General features: G+C 48.7%; 1 protein-coding gene across 2 annotated transcripts in view; it reads right to left on the bottom strand.

The window, feature by feature from the left end:
• Positions 1-26,304, bottom strand: part of HIVEP3 (HIVEP zinc finger 3) — a 131,508-nt gene extending 105,204 nt beyond the window's left edge. For both annotated transcript variants that reach the window (XM_022575425.3, XM_089895080.1), the window contains exon 1: positions 1-26,304. This exon is cut by the window's left edge and continues 3,937 nt beyond it. The gene's annotated coding sequence lies outside the window, so the exon portion shown is untranslated.

Raw genomic sequence — 26,304 nt, 5'->3', positions numbered from 1 at the left:
TTTCTTACACAATCCTAGTCAACCCCCATGCTGACATACCCATTTTAAAGACTTCCAATCCTCAACAAATCCTGACCTTGCCTCGCTCCTCCAGATACGCCAAGGCTCCATGGAGGTGAAGTTCCCCCTTACCCAGTGAGCAATAAACTCAGCTTCCTCTCTGAAAGCCTCTATACAAATTCTGAGAATCAAATTGACTTTGCACTTGACATCTGCATCATTAACTGCTAGAGGGCAACAAAGCCAAGACTACAGAGCTCTGAGGAAAAACGGTTAAAGCCCTAAGATCCCTTACTCAGCCAAGTCTCAAAGCCAAACAGAGAAGCACTAAAAATAGTACGCCACCCACTTATCTTTTCTTAAAAAAAAATTACTCCAGGAATTACTCCAACAAAATAAAAACTGTATCAGAATAAGTAATTCAAGAAAGGTCAAGACAGGATACACAGGAAACAATGATGAACACTAAGAGTAGAAAAACGCACAGTCAAATCTAAACAAATGTTGATAATAATGGTCTCATCTTGTTGGAAATTAGATACCATTTAATTCTTGACATTGACAGAGAAGTATGGGTTTTATTTTTTATTTAAGGGTAACCATTTCTGAAGAAAAATAAGACACAGACCTTTTAAAACACTGTTGGGGGGAGCAAAGAGATTCAATTATTCAGCAAGAGTTAAGAAAGGGAAAAGAAAACAAGAAAGGAAAAAGTATAACAAACAAAAGACATAAAGTAAGACGATGAAAGTAAGACCAAACATATCATAAATGCAAGAATGTAAGTAAATGAAATTACTCTAGGACAGATTAGATTGGGGAAAAAAAATCCAGCCATATGCTGTTTGGAAGTAACACACAAATTGATAAAGGTTGAAATCAAAGAAATGGCAAAGAGACATCAATAGGCAAAATGGTAACAAAAAGAATGCAGGAAAATCAATATTAATATCAGTCAAAATGCAAAACTGTTAGAATAAATGGGGCATTTTATATTGCTAATGCGTCTGTTTCTCCAAGGAGAGACAAAAATCATGAACGTTTACCGTCACCCTGGACAACAGAACCATAAAGTATATGAAATAACACATTCTTAGGACAAGAAGAAGGCAAAACAAACCAAAAACCCAGGAAACATCTTGAGATCTTGAGCTCATTACTCAAAATTTGATGGTACATGTAACCTTATATAAGAAAAATACAGAGGATTTGAAGATAGTAAGCTTAACCTCATTTATACTCCCGAAACAAAACACCTTTATCTCAAATGTCTTTGTAGTAGACAACAAGAAAATCTCAAATTCCAACATGGATATCACAGGCTCAGTTCTCAATACAATAGAATTGGAAACTAACAAGGAGCAAAGAAATAAACAACCCCCCACCCAAAAAAAAGAAACTGTGCATAGGACAATTTAAAAATGCTTTTCTAAATAAACTTGAGTCAAAGAGGACAGCAAAACTGAAACTGTAGAATATTTATAAATGTACAACATTGAGAATCCTACTTTAAAAACCTGTGGAATATAACCAAAGCTGCATTTAGAGGAAAATACAAACCTTAAATGCTTTTATGATAAAAGAAGAAAGATTGAAACTAAATGAATTAAGCATCTAACCTAAGAAGCTGAAAAAGAATAAAATAAACCAGAAAAATCTAGAAGGAAGAAATGAATAAAGTTGAAAACAAAAATGAATGAATGAGAAAAGTACAGCAACCACAGCAAAAGAAATTAGTTCTCTGAGACAAACAACACGGACAAACCACTGGCTAATCTGACTAGCAGTGAATAGCAAAATCGCAAATAAGCATTACGAAAGGCATTGTAATCATGTATATTAACACTGTTTTAAATTTAAGAGGATGTGATACATAACTTGATGTCAGTGAATTTGAAAATTGATGATTTTCTAGAAAATCATAAATTGTACAACTAAAGAGGAGGGGGAAAACCTGAATAGATCAATAACAAAAGAAGAAACAGAAAAGGCTACCAAACATAGAATTCCAAATTAGTGAGAAAGAATGGATTACTTAAAGAGAGCTGTGACAACTGGCTGGTTGTATATTCATTTGACAAATATTTACTAAGTGCCTACTATATGTTAGGCACTATTCTGGGCACTGGATATGCAGCAATGAACAAAACAGAAAGGGTCTCTGCCTTTGTAGAGCTGAGGGTCGAGCCAGGGGAGATGAGCAGGAAACAAACATGCAGGTATAATAAATGGCATGACAATAAAATGGGATACAGAGTGAGGGAGGGTGTAGAATTCTATTTTAAATAGAGTACATATACCACACTTACAACAAAATTTATTTGAATTAAAGATATAAACAAAACATATAAGCAAATCCATGAAAACACCAAAATATTAGAATATTTACATAATTTAGTGTTGGAAAATAATGTTCAAAGCCTGAAGTAGATCTCAGTGCTCTTAAAGGAAAAGATTAATAAAACTGACTACATAAAAAAATTAAGCACTACATACAAAAAAAGACCCCATTAACAGTTACAAAGCAAATGACAGACTAGATATGAGTGTCTGCAACATATATAAAACAGGGTCAATGTCTATAATACATAAAAAGCACCCACAAAACAATAAGAAAAGATGCACAGCTAATGAAATGGAGAGGGGAAATAAACAGATCATTACTCAAGAAATTAAAATGTGTAATAAAGATGCAAAGATGCTTGACCTCATTAATAATTAAAGGCTATATGCTAAAAGGCAATGTCACCTTTCCCCCCGATTTGACTGGCAAAGAAGAAAATGACTGCTAACCATCCAGTGTTGAAGAGAAGGATTTACCAAAATGTATGTTGACCCAGCAGCTTCACAAATGCACACACACAAATACACACATATCTTACACAACATATGCACAGATGCACACACACACAATGGCTGCAGCATTATTTTTTATCAGTGAATATGGCAACACCCTTAATACCCATCAGCAGGGAATTGGCCTAATAAGTAAATGATGATAAATCCACCCAATGGTATAATAATGGGACAATAACTTTTCTTAATTAAAAATATATACTCCTACCAATAATAGAGATTTGTTGTGACTTTATCTGTGTGTTGAATATTGGGTTCAACACTTCTCACGGTGACCTCCCTTACTTTTCACAGCCTGCTCGATGGGAGGCACTATTGCTGGTCCCATTTTCCACATGAGACTTAGTGAGGCGAAGAGACCTGACACGTGGTGAACCTTGGTTCCTGTCTGACTCCGGAGCCTACACACTTACACACTTAGCTGCTATACACACTTCCCCTCAATGGGACGGTGTGAAAAAAGGGGAAAAGCAACATCACAGGCACACACATATCTGTGTAGCTTTTAATGCCACAAAGGACCTGCAGGATTAAGTAGTCACATCCTAGGGGTGGGACTGTGCAGTGAGTGGGGTTCAGAGCAGGCCTTTTCTTCTTTATACATTTCTATACTGTTCTTCTTCTTCTTCTTCTTTTTTTTTTTTTTTACAATAAGCATGTATCACTTTTAGAATTTAAAAATTTCAATTTTAAAATGATATAAAACTGTCTTCTTTTTAGAAAGCAGCTGAACATGGAAGGCCTACTAGAGCAAGAGGGGCCCATCTGCAAGGTGACATCCACCCAGGGCAGGAAGGACCAGGGCCAGCTCCTCTGCAGGCCCCACCCAAAACCACAAGGAGGGAGGCCCGTCCTCTCCCCTCCCCACCCGCCTTGTGGAACCAAAGCATCACAGCGCGGCCTCCACTGGTAGGTGGAGGGTGCCTCACATCCGGCCTGGGCACTGGGGGTTGGTATCACTGCAGGGGAAGTTCAGCTGATGAAGGGTTAAAGAAAACCCCCGATGCCTGCAGGGGCCAGCCTCACCGTGTCACAACACAGTGGCTTTCTAAGGGCTGGCAGGGGAGCTTGGGGGCTTGGGTTTCCAGCAAGGGGCCTCACACCCTGATCCCAGAGAAAGTAGACAAGGCCCACTCTGAGGCCACGGCTGCGCTCCTGACACACAGACTGTCCCTCCACTGTGAATGGGACATCTGCAGATGGGGTTGGCACACGGATAAGCTGAGTCTGATCTGCTTGGGGCAGGGAATTGTGGGACGGATCTTTCTAATTTTTATTTTTATTTCTGTTACGGTGGCCTGTAAACCAATAAGAAAACACAAAAATCCAAGACACCGGGACTCACATGGCAGAATCACATGGAATAATCTCGGAGGATCATGTGGGGCTACTTAGCAATTGGGAGGGGAAATGGGGAGAATTACTGCCTCATTTACCTAACACTAGGGAAGCAGCACAGGAGAGCACAGAGAGACAGCCCTGATATCACAGGAACTTGGTTTCAGACCCTGGTTTCACCCATTAATAGCTGTGTGGCCTCAGCTAAATTACTTAACCTCTCTGAGCCTCTTTCCTCATGAGTAAAAAGTGAAGAACATCACCCCTCCCTGGGTTTGTTGTGAGGACTGGATGAGACAAAGTGTGTGAGAGATGTAGCGTGGACCCAGCACAAAAAAGGCACTCAATTAATGCCTGTGCTCTTCTTCAGTTACAGTGGGAGACCATCCAAGTCGTCCTCCCTCCGTCCACTTCTCTTCTTTCTGGATCCTGTTTTGGGGTTGGCTCTGCAAGGTTTCCTGCCTCCTTCCCTGTAGTAGGCTTCGGGCTCTCCCTTTCCTGGGATGCGCTCCTTTGCTTCTCGTTTCTGCATTTCAGTCTGAGAACACTGCCACAAGCACTGGACAGCTCACGGGCTGCTTCTGGATCCTTCCTGGTTCCTCGCCCCATTCTCCAGACAAGAAGCTGCTCTCTCCCATGGAGTAGTGAGTGAGGTGTCCCAAACAAGAAAGATGAGCAGAAAGAGAGGCAGTGGAGCTCAGAGCCTTTGATATGGACAGGACATATTTTGAGAAGACCTGGGAAATGTTTTCCAGTAAAAGCAGAGTTTTTAAAAATAGGGGATGGTGATATATTTCCATTTGTATTGAGGACAGAAAAAGAGGAACTTCAAGTGCAGAGTAATGGATTCCATTTAGTGATAGGCAAGAATATCTGGTCCCACAAACTCTATACGGGGATTAGCAGGAGAAACATCCACGGTTTTAAGACACTGCAGGGAAGCAGGGAGGAAGGCCCTGAATGCACATAGAGGGCACCTAGCCCAGGAGTCTAAGAGAATAAAGGGTGGCAGGAAGAGAAAGTGCAGATGAAACCCCAGGGCCTGCACGTGAGGTTGAGGTGCTGACAGCTGCCAGGGGTAGAAGGGTAGAGGAGTTGTTTCCTGCCATACCAGGCCACACCTAGTGATGGCCCTCTCTCACCGGAAACCTCCTGCAGCCGGGTGCAATAAACAGCCCACTGGACTGGTCCATCTTTGAGGTCCAGCTGCATCCAGCCACCTTGGACAAGACACTCCCTGTCACTGGGCTAGACCCCAGGGTGCAAAGGTGAAGAAGGGCTGGCCCCTGCCACAGGGTGTTCTCGATCAAGTAGGGAAGACGGGCCAGAAAATCAGTGGTTACCTCCCTTCCTCCCAAGGATCTCCAAACTTGGGCTATTTCCCCACAAGAAGGCTCATCACATCTCCCCAGTTTGTAGAGGCAGAAGGGAGGGGTAGGGAAGGAAACCCACATTTGTTGAGTGCCTACCATGTGCCAGTGTTGTCCTTCTATTATCTCACTGTCACACTGATGCTACCATCTGACAGCTGAGGAAACAGACAGATGTGGACAGCCTTGCACAGCAGAAGGAGAGCCCCAGGCTTCAGTGTTAGATAAAACCAGGCACCACTGGTCTCTGTTGCTGTGTGGCTTCAGGCAAGTCACTTAACACTTCAAGTCTCAGTCTTCTCATCTCTAAAATGGGAGCAACAGTGCAGAGCTTGGGTCGGTGTAAGAATTAAATAATACAGAGTCAACTTTCCAAAAAATGGCCTTCTCCTCTTCCTCTTTTGGTTATTTCTGATCTTTTAGCTTTACTTATATTTACAATGATTTTGTGCTAAAATAAGAAGATTTCAGATCCCATAACAAGACTGATGCAACTTATTGACAGGGAGGGCACGGGGGAAAAAAAAGCAGGTTGAAGCCCTGGGAGACACTGGGGACTGCAAAACCTCAACCACTGGTCCGCAGAGGGGAGGGGCCCCAATCCAGGCCTCCGGAGGAGACTGAGAACCAGGGTGTGTGTTTGGAGGAAGAATTGCTTTCTGCACCCACATGGCTACCTCCTTAGCTAAGAGGGGAAGCCTGATGACCCCGGGCCCTCCAGGTATCCAGCCAAGCTTCTGGTCTAGATCGCCACCTGTCCAGTGCTGTTGGCTTCCTCCCCCACCAGCTCAGAGCCTCAGGCAGATAGAAAAGGCTGTGCCAAAGGAAACTGTTTGCTACAGAGCCCTCTGGGTCTGCTCTGTTCTTCCTTTTTTTGGACTTTGTAGCTGTTTGAGTGGGTACCTTTTTCCATAGAAAGTTTCCATTGCATCAGTTACTTACATTGTCACCTCCTATATGTAGGCTGTTTTGAATCGGTGAACCAATCAGGCCCAGAGGGGCCCCCACAGCTTATTGGGGTGAAGAGCACCAGGGTCAGCCCTCAGAGCCAGACAGCCCCACCATTCCGGGGGGGGCCTGACAGGTGGGAGAAACCATTCCAACCTTGGCAGGGCCACCTTTCATCTGCTCTGTCCCCTTGGGAAGCCATTTCTAGGGTGGAAGAGGACAGGCCCCTGGGTTCGAATCTCGGTGCCTCTTCCACCTCCTAGCTGTGTGGCCTGCCTAGGCAGGTTACTGACCTAACACCTCTGGTTGCGGTAACTCATTTGTGAAAGGGGAATAGCAGTAGTACCCGCATGGCTGGACTTGGGGAGACTCAGCTCATCCAGGTGAAGTGCTTAGGACAGCGCCTGGCCTAAAGCCTCAACAAACGTCAATAAATACGGAAGAGTCCTCTTTTTCCATCACCCTTGTTAAGACCTCAGTAGTCATCCCCTCCTCTGGACCAGTACACAGCAGCGTCTGAAAGGTCACCCCCCCCCCACTAGGCCAGATAAACTGACACTCAGCTCTCACCACGCCCCTCCCTGTACCAAATTCTTCAGTGGTTCTTCCTGGAGAGTAAAGTCTACACTTGAGATCTCCTCTACTAATAGCCAGGCTGCCCCTGACATCAATGCTCCCCTACAGAACACCTGCTCCTGACAAACTACCATGCTCACAGTTGGCCTGCTTCTGTGCAGTTTTGCCTGTCTGGAATGCTCTTCTCCATTTCACTGTGGCCAAATCCAACCACATCCACCCATGTGAGCCCAGCTCATATGCCACCTCCTCCACGAAGCCCACCATGCCCTCCCCTCTCTGGCCAGAAATGATCTCTCATTTACAGCACGTGGTCTCTTTATTGTGGCCTTTCCCTTTACTCCCCTGTATATGTGGAACATAATACTTATACAAATGTTTGTCAGCATCACAGACAAACCACATGACCTTTGAGGACAGGACTAGGATGTGTATGATACATCTCTATATCACTCACAGAGCTTTGAGCATAATTCATGACGATGAATGAGGGGATAAACTCTGAGTTCTTTCAGTTGACCACCCCTGAGTGTAGGTGTGTTGGTGAAGATGAGTCAACAGCCCCAGAGCATCCACATGTTCTCAGCTCTCCTTGAGGGAACCAGCAGATGGGGTGTCAGTCAGGACCTCAGGGGGCTCACAGCCCCAGACCAGCCCTGGCTCTACTGCTGTCCCAGGTAAGCAGCCCACCACCCAGGATGGAACCCTGAACCTCAGCATAGGGGCCTTGCAAAGCATCCGAGGTATCCTGAGAAGTCCAGGGGCTGTGGCTGACTGCTCCCTTTCCTGCACCCCCTACATTCCATGTGTCTGCAGGTTCTCAGTGAATTGGCTCCGTAAGAGTCTCTGAAGCCCCTGGACTCCTGTCCACCCACTGCCACTGGGCCCACTCTCCCCACCACGCAGAGCGATGTTTCTGCATCCCAGAGTAAGCAAGTATCACGGTGCGCCATAACCACTTCCAGTGCTTGCTGACCGCCCTTAGAAATCCAGGTTCCTTAAGTGGGTATCAGAGCCTCTTCCCCATACGGCCACAGTGACCTTCCAGATTCACCCATCACCTGACACTCTTCCTTACTCCTTGCTCTTCAGCTACCTAACACCTGGACATGCCACCTTCTTCCCAGGTTCCAAACCCTTCTTCAGGAAGATCCTCCCTCCCCTCTCTGCCAGGCAAACTCCCACCCATCCTTTGAAAGATCGGCCCTGGTAGTTCCTCCTTCTCCCCCAGCCCCTCCACTGTCCAGGGACCGGGCTGGAACCCCCTTCTCTCTTGCTCCTGACCCTCCAGCCAGAGCTCTGCTGCAACACCGACCCCACCACACTGTGATAGTTATCTTCCTGTGTGTCCATCTTCCCCACAGACGGCGAGCGCCTTTGGGGCCAGAACAACGTGTACCGTCTGTACAACGTGTACCGGGGCTTGTTAGCACAGCGCTTGGCATGCGGAGTGAATGAGTGATGAGTAACAGCCAGTAAACACACCCCCGCTGGCCTGCCTTCCAGGGTGTTGCCCCTGACATCACCACATTCAGGAACTCACTTTCCAGGACAAGCAACATGTCACTCTGCCAAATCAGCAGGTCCATGGTCCCCAACATCGCCCTTTGTGCAGCAGCCTAGGACCCCAAACAGCCTGAGGCTTACCTTTGTGGCGGTTGCACATCCTGGGAACCCGGAGATGGGCTGAGGCTTCGGGCGGTTCCAGGAGGAGGGGCATCTGAAGGGCGTTCCGCCTCTGGCCACTCGGAACCAAGACCTTCCATGCTGTTGCCTCCCTCCTGCCCACCCTGCTCACCCCCTGTCCGGACTGTGCCCACCTTCCTATCCTTTTACTCTCACCGGGGTCACCCTCCTGTTTCCCTGACAGGTTGTCTCTACCTACTGTTCCTTAAATAGCTAAGTTCCCAGAATATGGGGCAGGGTGTGGGGTGGCACAGGAGGTGGGCAGGACCCCAGCTCTGCCATTAACCAGCCATGTGACCGAAGACAAATCATGTTCTCCTCTAGCCCTCAGTTTCCCCTTCTGTCAAACCAGAGACTAGAACAAGCCCATCTCTAAGGACCCCTTCTCTTTTAACTCCCTGCCAAGGAGTTGATTTATTTACCAGTCAGAATAATTCTTCCTTATTTAAAAAACAAACAAACAGAGTACCACGTGTCTTTCTCTGCTCCTCCTGAAAGCCAGGATGGATCTCTCACTCAGGAAATATGTTAGATGGTCTTTTTTCTTTTTTTTTCAAGAATAATTTAAATCTTTATAATTAAGTTTTGAACTTATTGCAACTCTACAAAGCATTCTTTTTTTAAAAAACATCTTTATTGGAGTATAATTGCTTTACAATGTTGTGTTAGTTTCTGCTTTATAAAAGTGAATCAGCTATATGTATACATATATCCCCATATCTCCTCCCTCTTGCATCTCCCTCCCACCCTCCCTATCCCTCCCCTCTAGGTGGTCACAAAGCACCGAGCTGATCTCCCTGTGCTATGCGGCTGCTTCCCACTAGCTATCTATTTTACATTTGGTAGTGTATATATGTCCATGCCACTCTCACTTCGTCCCAGCTTCCCCTTCCCCTTCCCGTGTCCTCAAGTCCATTCTCTACATCTGCGTCTTTATTCCTGTCCTGCCCCTAGGTTCTTCAGAACCTTCTTTTTTTTAGATTCCATATATATGTGTTAGCATACGGTATTTGTTTTTCTCTTCCTGACTTACTTCACTCTGAATGACAGACTCCAGGTCCATCCACCTCACTACAAATAACTCAATTTCGTTTCTTTTTATGGCTGAGTAATATTCCATTGTATACATGTGCCACATCTTCTTTATCTATTCAGTTAAATGGCCTTTTGATTCTGGAAGGAATGCCCTCATTTGGTGGCAATTTCTGTGTCCTCATAAAACAGAGACTTAAAATGCCCCTGCACACATGGGACCTTCTTTTCAAATTTAACAGTTGGGTGAGATAGGTCTTTCTCACTCTTGTCTTACAGATAAAGTGAGGCTCAGGGAGGTGAGGGGCTTGTTAAAGTCCCCCAACTAGTGTGTGGGAGGGGTGCTGCTGGCCCCCAGGACATCACACCACGGCTGCCCAGGAGCTGGCCTTGCCTGACAGACAGGCAAGCAACACCCACCTCCCCGTGCTTTTCCATGCACTTTCTCCATGCCTGTGGAAACATCCGGAGATGCGCGGGGTGCAAAGCCATGCAGTGCGCTGGTGGCAGGGAGACACCTAATTCCTAGAAGCCAGACTCCTTCCAGGCCCACCATTCTAGAAAACAGGTGATGCCGAGAGCTGGGCTTTGTCCAGGCAGAGAAGCTTTTATTTCTGAAGATTCCAGCCTATTCTGCCATCACAGGACTCCTTGCCTTTGAACCCTGTCCAGGACAACAGGCGCTCTGCCCCCACAAGAGAGGGCAATGCCTCATTCCTCCTGGTCTCCCAGGCCCTTCTGGCTGCAGGTCTCCTCCTCTGAGACTCCCAGTGAGGGCTGACTGCATGTGATCTGACTATCAAACAGGGAGGGAAAGAAGGTGAGGGCCCAGAGCCCTGGAGAAGGAGGAACGAGGGCTGCAATTCTGGGCCCTCCTTCCAGCCTGTTGTTTTAAACACAATGATGGCGGTTAAAACCAGTACTCATGATTTTGTACTGGTACTTTAAGGATATACTAGTCCTGTCTTCCAAATTATACTGTAACCTCCTTAATGGAGGCCCCACGATAGGACTGCTACATGCACTTGTGCAGTGCACAACCTGCACAACCATTCACAGCCCATGACTTCCAACCCCTGGATAGCATTCATCATCGTTGTAATCAAAGAACGAACTGCCTCATTACTTATTCTTTCCTCACAGAATATAAATTCTCAGGGGAGGACCAGACCCTGCTTGCCTTGTTCCCAAACTGAAGCCCAGTCCCTAGCACACTATTAACACAGAATAAACACTCCATAAATATATGCTGGAGTAATAAAGTCATTCAGCCACTCACTCATGCATTTAATTGGAAGAAGAGCGGACCTGTCCTGGAGCTGAAGGGGAGAGACCTGGGTTCTGGTCCCAGCTCTACCGCCAGCCCCCGCATGTGCCCTGGAGCAAGGCATTCCACTCTCTAGGCCTCAGTTTCCTCGTCTATTAAGGGAGTGTGGGGTTAGACTTCCCTACCACGTTTGCGTGACGCTGAGGGGGAGGACCTCCTGAAATTTTGCACCCTGGGCACCTCACTCGCCTCACCCACATCCCAGCCCTGGTTCTCCACATTTTCTCTAGGCTTCCCCAGGTCTAGGCATGCGGGAAGTGTCTAAAACAAGGGGAGAAGGGCTCTAGGCAGGGTGGTGACATATGCCACAGTGGGAAGAGGAGCTATTACTTCTGGACTCAGCTCTGGGAGAGAAAAGTAACACTGACAGCCATGCTCACCGGGACAGCAGTGTTGTCAAAGGCTTTCACACCAATCCTGTTTCCCTCCAGCCTCTCCATGAGGAAGGAGGGACGTGATCAGCTGAGGGCTGGAGTTACCGGGTGTCACAGCCAGGACCGAACCCCAGGCACCCTGTGTTCAAGTCCAGGCCCTTTCAGCACACAGCACAGAGCGTGGCTCCGACCAGTTGGGAGCACAACCAACTTCGACAGGAAGAAGTCACTAATTCTTCCCCTAGGTTCTGGCAATGCCCAGCGAGTGGCTGGTGGGGGGGGAGGGGTGTGGGAGTAGGGGCAGCAGCGCGCTGGTGGCTAAAGGAGACAACGCGAGGTCCCCAAGTGACAAGCCCCAGGAGTGGCACCAAGTGTCAGAGGAATGAGAAGTCACTTAGCGGGGACAGGACAGGGAGCCTGGAGGAAAAAGAGGGGACAGTCACTTGGCCACTCAGAGAGCAAGCTGGCCAGAGGGGACCCGTGTCCAGAGTGAGGCAACAGGCAATGATCAAACCTCAGGAAAACAAAAGATCGTGGCTGCAGCTTTCCTCTCTGCGGACCTCTCCCCATGATAGTCTCAGCCTCCCCAGTCACTGCCTGCTGCTGTAACATACAACCATCAAACGCAGTGGCTTAAAACAATGCAAACGCCTTCTCTTACAGTTCTGGAGGTCACAAGTCCGAAACGGGTCACTGGGCAATAATCAAGGTGCTGGCAGGGTTCTGTTTCTTCTGGAGGTTCTAGGGAGAGTCCATTTCCTCACCATTTCCAGCTTCTTGGGGCTGCCTGCATTCCTGGGCTCACGGCCCCCTCCTCCATCCTCAAAGCCAGCCATGGCAGTGGAGCCTCCCTCACATCACATCCCTGACACTGAGTCTCCTTCCCCTTCCACATCTAAAGCTCTTTGTGATTGCACGGGGCTCAAGTGGACAATCCAGGATAATCTCCCTATTTAAAAGTCAGCCAGGGACTTCCCTGCTGGCACAGCGGTTAAGGATCTGCCTGCCAATGCAGGAGACATGGGTTCGAGCCCTGGTCCGGGAAGATCCCACATGCCGTGGAGCAACTAAGCCCATGTGCCACAACTACTGAGCCTGTGCTCTAGAGCCCATGAGCCACAACTACTGAGCCCGCATGCCACAACTACTGAAGCCCGCATGCCTGGAGCCCATGCCCCGCAACAAGAGAAGCCACTGCAATGAGAAGCCCGCACACCACAACGAAGAGTAGCCCCCGCTCGCTGCAACTAGAGAAAGCCCGCGTGCAGCAACAAAGACCCAACACAGCCAAAAATAAATAAATAAATTTATTTAAAAAAAAATTCAGCTAATTAGCAACCATAATTCCGCCTGCAATCTTAATTCCTCTTGGCCATGTAATGTATTCACAGGTTCTAGGAATGGGGATGGGGACGTCTTCTGAAGGCCGTTTTTCTGCCTGCCTACCACGCTGAACAGACACATCTCCCCCAAATACAGCCCCAGGAGAAAGGCAGCCCAGGCAGAGAGAGAAGGAGATGGGGGCGGGGAGGGGTGGGAGTGGGGCGGGCAGACACACACTCTCACCCTGCCAGCAGCAGTGGCGGCAGCTTCCTGGCTGGCTGCTTAGTGTCCATCACTCTTGAAAAACTCGTCATGTTTCCACACTGAACTGGGCACGTGCAGTTTCCACAGCGACTGCAGGAGCAGAGCCAGAAATAGTCCCACTGAGATGGAAAACATCCCCTCCTCGGTGCCGCTCACTCTCTCACGCTCACTGTCCCCAACCCCGTGGCACTGTGGGCACGGGAGGCTCCAGCAGGCCCCTGCAGTGCCCCAACCTTTCCTTCTCTGACCTCTCGCCACCAGCACTGGGAACCGCTGGGCACCCCCGTGGGCTTGGAGCCCGCGATACTCTGATCCTGCCCCGTCCTTGGGCCTCTGGGATGTGACTGGGCCCTGCCCTGAGGTAGCAGGTCTCACAGAAGGAACCGGACAGAGGCCCACTCACAGCAGCTCAGCTGCTCCCCGCCCTGCCTCTGCTCCAGGTGAGCCCTGCCAGCCTCTTCTGAATTCCCACTCTGGGACTCCCACCTGGGAATCTTGGTCAAAACCATGCCCCTCACTCCACCAGGGAGTTTCTCTCTTAGAAGATCCCACCCCCTGCAGGGGCTAAAAAATTTGTTGAAATATATAGACCCATAAACATATAGACCCATAAATATATAGACCCATAAATATCTCACCATCCACAGCACTCACTCATACGACATGGTGTTTCTAGGGCCCTGGGAAATCTCTGCCTTGACTGTTAACTTCTCATGTTTTACATCCTATCCCATCAAAGGAAAACAAGAGTCACCATACCTTCTGTTGATACATGCGAGGCACTGTGCTAAGTATTTTGCATGCACTAGTTCATTTCATCCTCACCTCAATTGCTATGGTCCCCATTTCACAGGGAAGAAACTGAGACTCAAAGAAGGGAAACAACTTGCCAGGCTCACACAGCCGGGAGTCCGAGGTGCCAGACCCCAAGGCTAGGCTGTAGCCACCTGTCATGTTGGGGGGCGGGGTGGCCGGAGGACGCACACAGATGACCCATGCTAATGCTAAATGAGATGTTCCAAATTGCCTCCTGGAAAGCTCTGAACCAGTCCAGGCATCTCCGGTTTTGTCTCTCTGTACATACTGTACAAGATTTTATTGGGGCCACAAAGAAGTGAGAACTTTCCAAAGAAGTTTGGAAATCACCGACCGTAGCCAACCCTATCCTGTACTGGCGACAAGCCCGAGGCTCAGGAATAGATGTGACTCGCCCAGCAGCAGGGCAGGCCTCCGTGCCGGAACTGGAGAGCTCTGCCCATTTCTCCTGGTCCTCGAGGGAACAACCATTTTCCACCATTCAGCCCTCTGCGTCTCTTGGCACAGAATTTAGAACCAGATGTGGTGTGAGTCGTGGCCCCTGCTTTGACAGCGCTGCAGACTTGCCGGCTTGGCGGTGGGAACGTGGTCTCCGTGTCCTCGTCTGTGAAGCAGGGTGTGTGTGGATGCACAAGGGCAGGCACAGGCCTGCTGTGAATCCACTGGGATGGAGAACAACAGCTCTCAGCCCTGAGCCACTGCGACCAGAGACAGCAAAAGCTCTACACTGAGAACCGAAAGGCTCACGCCAAGTCCCAGCTTTGATGCTTGCCACTGTGTGGATCCTGAGCCACCCGTTTGACTTCTCTGAGGCTTTTTCTTGGAGATTAAAATGTCTCCGTAAGGGGTCCGTATGAGTTTGAAATGAGGTAACACTTGGAATTTCTGGAGGCACTGGCATCCCCTCAGGGGTGGAATCCAGACTGATGCTACAACTGTGGGTAGGGCCCAGGAATATGCATTATCTGCCCCTCCCCCCCACCCCGCCCCAGAATTCCATTGCAGGTTGTCAACAGACCACACTTTGAGAAATCACTCTAGAAAACGCTCAGTATGTGTTTGTAAAAGAGACGAATCCGTGAACATCTGTTTAGCTGCACATGGCTGCTGGAAGACATGGGCTGAAGGAAATAAGTAATTTTCTCCAAATACACTTCCTGTGAAGCCCAAACGGTGGGAACTGGGTTGAGGTTTCTAGGACTGGGAGGATGATGCAATAACAGCTCCCTTCCCAGGGGAGCAGACATGAACTCTGCCTGTCAGACTGGGAGAGACCTGGCTGGAAGGTCATGCCCCGGGCCTCAAGGTCAAACACTGGGTGGGGTGTTCCAGGGAGCCCCCTGGGGACTAGTTCCAGAACCCGTTCTCTTCGGCATCTCCATGCGGACAAGAAAAAAAAGAACTGAAAATATGCTCATTAAATCTGCATCTGGCACCCAATTTGGCAGGGTTGCCAAAATTCTGTAAGACTAGAATTAAATTAGCAAATTGGAAGTGAAATGATTTTAAGCAGACATGATGGAATTCATCAAAGCCAGGTGGAAGCTCGTGGGGGAAGGGACCCAGGAAAGCCCACACACCCGCCAGGGAGTGGGAAAGCCTGGCCGTGAGCGGCAACAGAAAAGAAACAAAAGCAGTGAGCAGACCTGACCCAAATGATAAGATTCACCCTTGGAATGTGCTTGGTGACAAAGCCGGCCCCACGCTGGGAGGTGGTGAGAGGCTCCTTCTGGGAGACAGGAGGTGTGGCCGGCAGCAACCAGCGAAGGAAGGCAGCCTTTTTACACGGAGACCAAGAAGAAAGGACCCAGGGAACGGCTGGGAAATGAAACAGGGTGGGTTCCCCAGACCAGGGGCTCCATGAGGGCAGGCACTGGTGTGGTGCACACAGCGCCTGGTGTGCTGTCCAGTTTGTGATCACCATTGCGTGTTTACTGAGCTCGCGGTCTGGGGAAGACACCGGGATGGACTCAGAGGGGCAGGGTGGCCCAGAGTCTATGGAGGGAGGGCCAGGAGGACAGAAGCATTTATTGGGGACTTAGTAATCATCAGGCACTGTGTTAAGATGTTTGCCAAAAGCATGATCTCATTTCATCTTCTCAGTAATCCTGTGAGAAGGATTAGTCTTTGCTCTTCCTTTTCTTGGGCTTTCTTTTTTGTTTTCTTTGTTTAAAAATATATTTTTTAAAAACTACAGAAGTATGTAAAGGAAAATGTGGACCAGTCCCCCTTCACCCTCCCAATTTCTACTCCTCAGGTGAAACTACCACTAACAGTTCCCTGGTATTTTCCCATGCTCTTTCCATGAACACAGAAACACATCTACACGTGCACACACATATATAACTGTTTGTTTCTGTATAAAAATGGGATCAGAGTAAACATATCGCACAGAAACCATTTTCCAGTTAAAAGCATGTTGTAGATGTCCTCCCATGTCAGGACCTATAGATTCACTTCTTTCTTTTTAAATGGCCGTAAAGTATTCCACAGTACAAATTCACCATAATTTTCTAAAGCGCCGTCCCTGCTATATATTGAGGTCATTTTGAAGCTTTCTCAACTGCAAACAACACTGCAAGGTAACACCCTTATATGTGTGTGTGTGTGTGTGTGTGTGTGTGTGTATCTTTGTGTACATGTGTGTTTCCACAGCTGGTGGAAAGGCAGGTATGTGCCTTTATCATTTTCATTGATACCAATTTAGGCTCACAAGTCTCCCTGACCCTCGCCAGCACTAGACTGTCTCTATTTTTTCACATTTTTGCCATCTATAAGCATTTTTATTTATCATCCTTTGTTTTTTAGTACCTAGAGCATTAGTCATATGTTTATGAGCCATTTTCACTTCTCTGAACTACCTGTTTACATCTTTGCACACTTTTTTCAACTTGGTTGTTTTTTTAGTTGGTTGATGGAATTCTCGTCCTAAGAATAATAACAGGTAGCCTTCTATGCAGGAGGCACTGCTCTAGGCTCTCCGCAAGTTTCACAGCATTGAATCAAAACCCCAAGAGGGAAGTGGGAGCATCAATCCATGTTTATGGCCGAGGAAAGAGAGGCTTGGAGACTTCAAATGACATCTGAGGTCGCACGTCTCTGATGGGGGACAGGCCAGAGTCTGAGGGCCTCGCTGAATGAACCGTTTCATCCTCAAATGAGATATCTGAAAAGCTCCCTCTCCCCGACATCTAACCTATAAAGAAAATTCCTTCCTTAAATTGTCCCTCTTTCTGTTACTTATCCTTTACTTTACTTGTGGAGTCTAAGTACATATTGATATAATATGCCAGGTAGGAAACTGAAGTTCGGTTTCTAACAGAGGCAATCACAAAATGGAATTGGACCCTGTACCTTAGACGGGACACGGACGTGTTGGGAACATGCCTGGAGGAGTGAGAAGCAGGATTTGGGTGGGGGCAGAATTTACACATGGGGGTAAAGAGTCAGGGGACGTGGAAGCTGCGGTGGGACCCCAGCTGGGAAGGGGCTGGCAGGCAGTTTCCAAAGGTCAGGTCGGCAGTTTTCAGGACTCTCCCCTGGGGGCAACATGGGGTGAGAAAGTCTGGTACCAGGGAGTGGGGTGAGGATTAGCTTAGCTAGAAATCATCATGTAGTCAAAGAGCGATCTCACCTAGCCTGGCATGTCCAATGACCTGGCACTGGGAGCAGTAAGGATGCTCGTCTTACAGGGTGACAAACACACCTGTGTATGTGGAAGTGCTGGGGATCCCTTGTGTGAAAACCACACCTGACAGAGGTGGAATTTGGGGCTTCAGTGGCAATTTTAATGAGGTTCTTTTTTAGCTCCCAAAATACCAATGTCGCACGTGGGTTTCTGGGTTAGAGACCCACCACCGAGCTGTCGCATGGCTTGGCTACCCTCATCTCAGGGAACACACGCAGTACTTCAGTCTCCCTTGGACACAGTACACAACGGAGGGGGAAGGATCATCTGCATGCCATTTGCCATTTTTCTTCTGAGAAAAGGGCAGTCAAGTCAACAAAATAGGAAAAAAATATGTGGGAAACTGACTTGCTAAAACGAACATGCAGAAACAAGTTTTAGAGTCACAATTCAGCATTCATTTTGGGGTGTTTTTTTTTCAGCTTTGACCTCAGATAACTTTAGTGTTTCCCAAAATGTTTCTGTATAGCACTCTAGTTCAGCGATCTTATATATGTATACATCTTCCTTATACAGACACACACACACGTATATAAAATCTATTCCTTACATGTACATATATAAGTATATATATAAAACCGTATGTGTATATATATGAGTGTTCTGATCAATCAAGCTTGGAAAACTGCACACAGAGCACTTTTATTTTCTCCCTGTAACACATCTTTCCATCCATGGCACTTGTGTTCTAGAAAACACACTATGGGAAATGCCGGACTTCTTTATTTCACAAGGTCAGAGCCTGCTTAAAATAAAGTCTATCTTGGAGTGGCTGCCCTACTCTTTTAAACATTAGATACTTTCTAACAGACTCGTGGTGATGGTTTCCTGTCCCTTTGAGCATCTTCTGCCTGTCCTATATTTCAGGGCTACACCAACCAAATGCCCACATGCCAAGGAACAAGCCCTCTGGAAACCGTTAGGAGGCCAGGTCACCCAGACAGGCTAAGCTGTGTCTCCCGGGCAGTTACACAGTGAGGCTGGACCGATCACTTGCTCTGGACTCAGTGGTTTTCAGCTGGAGGGACTGATCCCCAGCCCGCTTGCTTTGTGAGTAGGAAATCACGGCAAGGAAGCCCTTGACCCTGCTCTCTTTCCTTCATTCCAGGAGACACCGTTCCCTGGCCCTGATGTTTTCTACCATAAGAGAAAACCGGCGTTACACCTTCCCTCTCTGATTCTGTTCTCACCACCTCCCGCCACTCTTTCACTGCCATTAGTCACCCCGATTCATAGAGTCACATGAGGCAGCCCTACAAATAAAACTAGGTTTCCATCTGTCTGCTACAGCATCAAGTGAGAATGAGTTGGTGACCTTTCATCACATATAAAGGGCATACTTGGTATAGCCTAAAATATAGGTTATACGGTATATGAGAAGTTCACCTGGGGGCAGCCTCCGGGGGAGATACCTCCTCCATTCCTCTTCCAGCGTGGTTACAGGCATTGGTTTATAATTTTGCTCCTTCTCACACAGGCAACTCTAGGGATGACTAGTAGCAGCAGGGATTCAATTACTTGATGACCCATCATGGCTCTCCTCATTAACCTGAGGAGGCTGGCGAGTCAGAGTGTATGTGGATTTGTTCATTTATTTTTGGATAAATTTTTCACTTTGGAACAATCCTATATTGACAGAAAAATTGCAAAGATAGAAGAGAGTTCCCATACACCCTTCACCCAACTTCCTTTAACATTAACACCTTCCATATCCAAGGTACTTCTGTCAAGTGGAAACTGACACTCATACATGAACTCAACTACAGACTTTATTCATATTTTCAACAGTTTTTCCACTAACGTCCATTTTCTGTTCCAGGATCCCATTCAGGATCCCATATTGCATTTAGTCATCATATCCTCTTAGTCTACGGTTTTATTTTTGTTTTCAAAAACATAAATATCACCGTCTGCTTCACGCAAGGTGGTATGCTGGGTGCCCAGCTGCCCCGCAGGGAGAAACACACATCTGATGGGTGGCAGAGTCTGGGTTTGAATGTCCACTTTGTCCCTCACTTGGGATATGGTCCTGGGCTTGTCACTCCATATACAGAGTTCTCAGGTTCCACATCTGCAACATGGAGATGATACCTTTACCTTGTTAGAGGACTGAAGAAGACAGTCTATGTGGACAGGCGTTTTGAAGGCTTAAAGACCCATTCACTTAGAGCCGTATCCAGCTCACTGTTATTATCATTAACGCGGGTGTAACGACGATCATGGATTAGACCTGGTATCCTGTATCTAAAGCAGGATGGCCCAGAGACTGAGCTGCCTCACTGAGCTGACCATTTCGGCCTCAAATGACATCTTTCCATAGGCTCTCAGGTACACCGTAGAGAAAGACAACTCTACTTAAATTAGTGTATTCATTTCTATACTTCCTTCAAGGCTCTGCTCAAATGTCACCTTAGTGATAACTTCTCCGACCATCCTACATACAAGAGCCCCCGTATCTTTCCCCTGGCACTCTCTGAACTTCTTACCCTACTTGCTTCTCCTCCATGGCACTTAACCCATTTGACGTATTACACATTTATGAGCTCCTTTGTTCACGGTATGCCTCCCTCTGCTAGTCTATAAACTCCAGGAGAGCACTGACTGTTGTCTGTTTTGTTCACTGCTGCATCCCTGTGCCTAGGACTTGGGAAGTATTCAACAGACGTTCGGTAAATGACTGGATTCCCAGGGTCACTCTGCAATCTCTTGCCTCCATCCTGACCATCTGAAAGCAAACTCTTCCCATCCAAACACACTATTGAATTCAAATGAGAGAAAAGCTACTTGTGAAGCAGGTGGCTTTGAGCCTTCTGGGTCTTCTTTAAGGGAGAAAAAAGGAGTGATGCCCTTCTTTTAATTTAATCTCATGCTATTAATGTCCCTTCATCTGCCTCCCCTCCCATGAGCAGCTCTGCCAATTAGAAACCAGTGTCTGTCTGCTGGCTTCTCCACACTATCAATTCCAGTAGAGTCCAGGCTAGAAAAAACCGGTGAAACCCCCATACCCCACCAGCCCACTCCATTATTGAGGCTACTCAGTGTGCACATCAAAGGCCCATGGGCCTCTCAGGGCAGGAAGATGCCAGGGGATCTGGAAGACTGGCCTCAGTGAGGACACTGAGATTCAGAGAGGGGAGGGAACTGGCAACCGACACACAGTGACCTGGTGGCAGGTCCTGGACGGAACCCAGGACTCCTGGCTCTGCATCCTGGCCCTGATTCCTCTTGGGCTGGAACCACCTCCCCAGGCCCACTTTTCACCAAGGGAGATGTGCTTATTTCCTTGAGCTCCGGGCGGGCTGTCTGCCTGCCCCTGCCCGTTCCCGGGGACCTGATCATCTTGGGCAGCAGTGGGTAGAGGTCACGTTCCAAAAGCAGCAAAGCACAGGACAGTAAAGAGCCAGACAGAAAGGAAATGGGGGTCACGTTGACTGACAGCCAGGTACTCTTTATCATCATCTCACCTCACACTCACAGTGCCCTACAACAAAGGTGCCGTAACCACGTTAGATAAGCGAAAAGGAAACGCAGAGAAGTTGAAAAATGCAGCGACTCACGCGGCAAGTACCTGGCAGAGCCAGAAGCAGAGTGGAGTTCCTCCCGGTTCCGAAGCCCTGTCCTCTGCCCGCCTTTTCTAGTAGAGACTCTAAAACGTCGACAGCACTCCAGAAAAGGGTGGGGCCTCAAAACACCAAGATCTGCCTCTGGTGAAGTAGCCAGAACAATCCCATTCTAGAGATGAGGAAACTGACATCTGGAGAGGAAATGCAACTTGTCTACGCCACATGGCTCGTGAGTGGTTGGACTGGCTAGACTCTGAATTTCGCGAGGACACAGGCGCACTCCTAGTGCTTAGCCCCGCGCTGAGCTCACGGAAGGACTCCACCCACTGCCGAAGAATAAATGAATGAATGACAGAGTAGGTTAGAAGTGCAACGTCCTGTGACGCCCACGAGCCCACGTGCTTGCCTCTCAACTGCCTCCACACAGTGACCTCAGGCACGGGAGACCAGGCTGACGTAGGTGAGCACAGCCCGAACTCAACACTGACCTTCAAACCCCACGTCCCCGCCTCTGAGCCCATGGATCTGTCAGAGGTGTGGAGAGTGAGGCTGGCCCTGGTTCCCACGCAGCCCGCGGCTCCCCACCAGAGCCGGAGCTGAGCAACGAAGAGGTGTGGGAAGATGGCGGAGCAGGTAATTCTTTGACCCAAGGACTGGTGTTTACAATATGGAGTGGACTCTCTTCTCAAAAGTCTGGTGTTTGGAGCAAATTGGTCTATTTTTATTGAACCCTTTAGTAGCAACCAGTTCACAAATACTGCAGTTGTTTTTATTATTATAATTCATTTTTCATAATAATAACTGAAACTATTGTTTCCTGTTCACCTACTACATGTCAGGCACAGATATCTCATAAGATATCTGACATAGATGGTCTCCTGTAATCCACCCAGCCACCCTGTAGGGAAGAGTGAGCATTCCATATTACAGATGAGGAAACTGAGGCTTGGGAGAGGTAAAGGAACTTGGCCAAGGTACATGCTAGAAAGCAGGAGATGCAAACTCAGGCTTATGGGGCTCCACAGCTCATGCTCCTTCCACATGGCTGATGTGAGCTGGGGACAAAGGGGTCAGAGCCACAGCTAAGGAGGCAGATGGAGGGCCTGCCAGACTTCCCAGGCATCCAGCTGGCCAGGCTTCTCATCCACAGGCTGGACTTTCAGCACCAGGGGGCTTCTCCACATGCCTAGATGCCATCCCTAGAAGCTCTGAATCAGACAGTGGGGGTAGAACTAGGAACTCTTCCGTTACAAGCCCTCAGGTGACAGGAAAGGGCACTCTTGGTTAAACCACTGCTCTCAACTCTCCTCAGGAGGTCATTCTTTCACATCTACACGCTCTTCCAGAAGGTTCCAACATGTTTAAGATATTTGTTGAATGCTTTACAAAGGATATCATGCCTCAGAACCCGAGACCTTAACAATTTTAGGATTCTCAACAAAACAACAATAATTCTGATCATCTACAGATGGGGTGTGAAGGTCTGTCTTTATTAACCATGACAATTATTCCCAAACAGCGTGATGTTTATGAAAAGGACTTGGGAGCCCAAAGTCCTGGGTTAGTCCTTTACTAGCTGTGCAACCTTAGGCAAATCAATTCAACTCTGGGCTGGGAAGAATGAAGATATAGGAGTGGACCAGAAAAGCCACAGTGCTCTTAGCTCTGGGCTCCTCATCTGTAAAATGGGAACCAACAGCTACCAAGTGCCTACGACAGCCTGCCAGGCCCTGACACGCTGATTCTCACTTCACAGCCCCAGGGCTTCAGGAAGTAGGCTCTCCCATGTACTGCTCTGCAGCTGAGGAAGCAGGGATTCGGGGGTGCAGCGGCTTGGGGTGAGCCTGCAGCACCATGCGGCAGCATCTGAGGTCTCTCTGCCCACCGCCACCATCCCCCCCTTCTTAACCCTCCCCCACTTGGCAGATGAGTCCCCAGGAGACAGTGCTCTGCAGCCCATCAGGAACCACACGAATGTATGACATCATGGTTATTAATAATGGAAGCGGCACAACTAATCCACGATCCCTCCAGATGGACCACCTGAACTGTTGTGAACCTCCTGCACACAGAGCATCAGATGCTATTATGGCAGAGCTGGGAGGGGTCTTAGGAGCCCAACCCTTTCCTCATTTATAGAGGTGGGGGGGGTGGACAAGATGGGAAGGCAGCCCTCTTAGATAGCCGAGGCAGCCCTACACCCCAAAGCCCGGGATGCACCAAGTCTGGTTTTGTGATTGTACCACGAAGACAATCAGGTCCCAGACCAGACACCAGCCTATGCCCCCTTCAAAGGTGCTGGTAAGGGAATCAGCAGTGGCCGCAAGTGTGGCCTCTCCACGGACCCTCAGTCCTGCTCCTTCATGCGGTGGGGCCTTTGTACCTGCTGTTCTTCTGCCTGGAATACTCCTTTCCCAGATCTTGGCACGGCTATCACTTTTTTTATGGTTCAGGTCTCAGGATAAATGTCAGCTCCTCTGAGAGGATGCCCTAGGGCCGTCTTCGGCTTCCCCCCCCTGCCCACCCGCCGTTCCTCCCTGACACTCTCCATCACACTGCCTTGTTGGAGTCTCTTCATGGTGTGTATCACCAGTGAGCATTACCTTGTCCATTACGATTCGTTCTCTCTTCCCACTGGAATGCAAGCATTGCCTTAAAAAGGTGCCTAGGTTCCAGTAGGCACTCAGCAAACATGCTCAGCGAATCCACCTGGATGTCTGCCTGGGTCACGGGCATCCTAGCAGCCAGTAGTCCCTCGCTCGCTCACTCACTCACTCATTCAATAAATGCTTATTGAACGTCTCCTCTGTGCCAGGCGTGCTCCTAGGAGCTGGGGATTCCAATCCAACTAATGAGACCAAGCCCTTGCCCTAACCGAGCTTTGAGAGTTGATTAAAACGAAACAATAGAAGCCAGAGCTGTTTCAGTCATATCATGTGTGACCAGACAATAGCTGACGGAAAAAAGGTGGCGGGATAAGTATGGCAGAAAATGAGAGAAATGGGAAAACACTGGGGAAATGCAAACATCAGATTGGCCCTGCCAGGGCCTCCAACGTGCTCAATACTCATCTTGGGGAGCTGGTGCCAGGCACACGCCCCCAGCTCTAGGGACGTGCCCATTGCCACTCGTGCCTCCTGGCTGCAGCCTGGAGCACACAGGATGGCTATGTGCGTGAGTGTGTACAGGAGTGGCTATGTGCATGTGCAGAGACAGGTGTGTGCATGTGTAGGAGTGTGTGTGCGGGTGTAGGGGCACAGGTGTGAATGAGTATACGGGGTCGAGTGTGTGAGCATGGGTGAGAGCGTAGGGAGATAGGGATTTGTGTTTGGAAGTGGACGTGTGAGTGTGTGTGTGTGGACTCTGGTGCCATTACTCTTCACCACAACCTCCACATCTGGTAGAACTTTACATACTAAAGTCTCCCTCCGCCCCCAACAAGTGACACAGAGTAGGTACCTGATCATCATTGAATCCATTTAAATCTCTATGTTTGCCAAATGTATTCTGCAGTGTCCACATAAAGCAGCAGAAGAGACCTGTCAACTTCTGGATGTAACCGAATGGGATGAGAGCACTGGATGAGGAGTCTGGGTTCCGGTCCCTGCTTGACCACTAACTACCGGGTGATCTTGGGCCACTGTTTAGCTGTGATCTCAGATAAGGAACTCAACTCCTCTGGGCCTCTGCTTACCCTTCATTCAAGAAGGCAAGTAGAACTTAGCAACTGGACGACATCACATCATGTCTATTGGTAGCTCCAGAAGCACTGTTTCCTGGGAGAACAAGCATGTGTAACCCGAAAAGGGCTACAGGGTCAACCAGGGAAATGCTGGGTTTGACAATGTTAAACGGGTTTTTCTTATTGCAGTACTTCTCAAAGCCTTTAATTTGCCAATATGGATTATGATTGGCCAGAAGGGTTATAGACAGCTTGCAGAATTTGCCAGACTTACTAGGATAGGGAAATCTTACTCGTGGCACAGCTTTCAGAACTCATGTTTCACAGAACATACTTTGGGGAATCTGCTAGCAGGCACACGGGACACTTGTTAATGCCCCCTTTCTTGCAGATGACAGAACAGAAGTGGCGTTCAGTCTCCCTAAATCACAGAGCAGAGCCATGGCAAACACCAGCCCAGAATCATCCAAACCACAGTAACTGGCATGTGCACAGGGCTCTATATCTACAGAACATTTTCACTTATATGATCTCAATTTTCCCTGACAACATTCCTCTGAGGACCCTCATCCCCATTTTCCAGATGATAAAATGCAGCCCGAAAGATATTAAGGAATCTGCCCAGAGCCACTAAATGATAGACCCATTACTTGCCTTTATCATTTTTCCCTATGACCTTGATCAAGTCGTCAATAACGACATACTATATTTTACAGATAAGCAACTGTAGCCACTTCACAGAACCCCCTGCCAGATGTCGAGGTGGACACACCTGCACCTGTTCTGCACCAGCCACCACTGCTGTCCGGGATCCCAAGCAGCCTGCACTGGTTGAGAGGGGAGGAGGGGAGGGTGCTCAGAGAAATGCCCACGGAGTGAGAGCCACTCTGGAAACACCCAGGCTGGGAGGCCCGTACTAGCTCCCTGCCAGTCGCCACACCCTCCTGACCATGCCAGGTACATCCCCCTTGGCTATATCCCCGGTGCCAGGTGCCACTCTGCAAGGGGGCAAGAGGAGCCAGATCGGTGCTAGTTTAACTCACTCCCAGTAAGCCCGGGGAGGAGCCCAAGGCCGGTCTGCTGTGACAGTCTGAAACTGCCACCGCCTCCAGGGGGAAGCGTGGCTAGGGCTGCCAAAGTCATTCGGCAGTTCCCACCGGGGTGCTTTGTCCCGCCTTGTCCGGCAGTGCGAGGCCCAGGAGGCGCGGCGGGGTGCGGGTCTGCTCGGGGCACAGGGGCCGAGTGAGGCTGTACCAGGCACGAGTGTGCGAGAGAAGTGTGAACGCGGGAACGCTGGTGTCACCCCGGGGCGGTGACAGAAGTAGCGTCTGGGAAACGCAGGCGGAGAGCGCGTGCACCAGGCAACCCCAGGCTGCGGAGGAGTCCCGGAGGTCCGGGGAGTTGGGCCGACGCGCTCCTGCACGCGCGCCCGCGCCCAGCCCTCTCCCACCCGCCGCGCTC

This window comes from Delphinapterus leucas, chromosome 1, assembly GCF_059928025.1.
Source record: "Delphinapterus leucas isolate spDelLeu-1000000601 "Yukka" chromosome 1, BTC_Dleu_Yukka2, whole genome shotgun sequence".
Lineage (NCBI taxonomy): Eukaryota > Metazoa > Chordata > Mammalia > Artiodactyla > Monodontidae > Delphinapterus > Delphinapterus leucas.
Note: the sequence above shows the minus strand (reverse complement) of the source record. Positions and strands in the feature narration are given on the sequence as shown.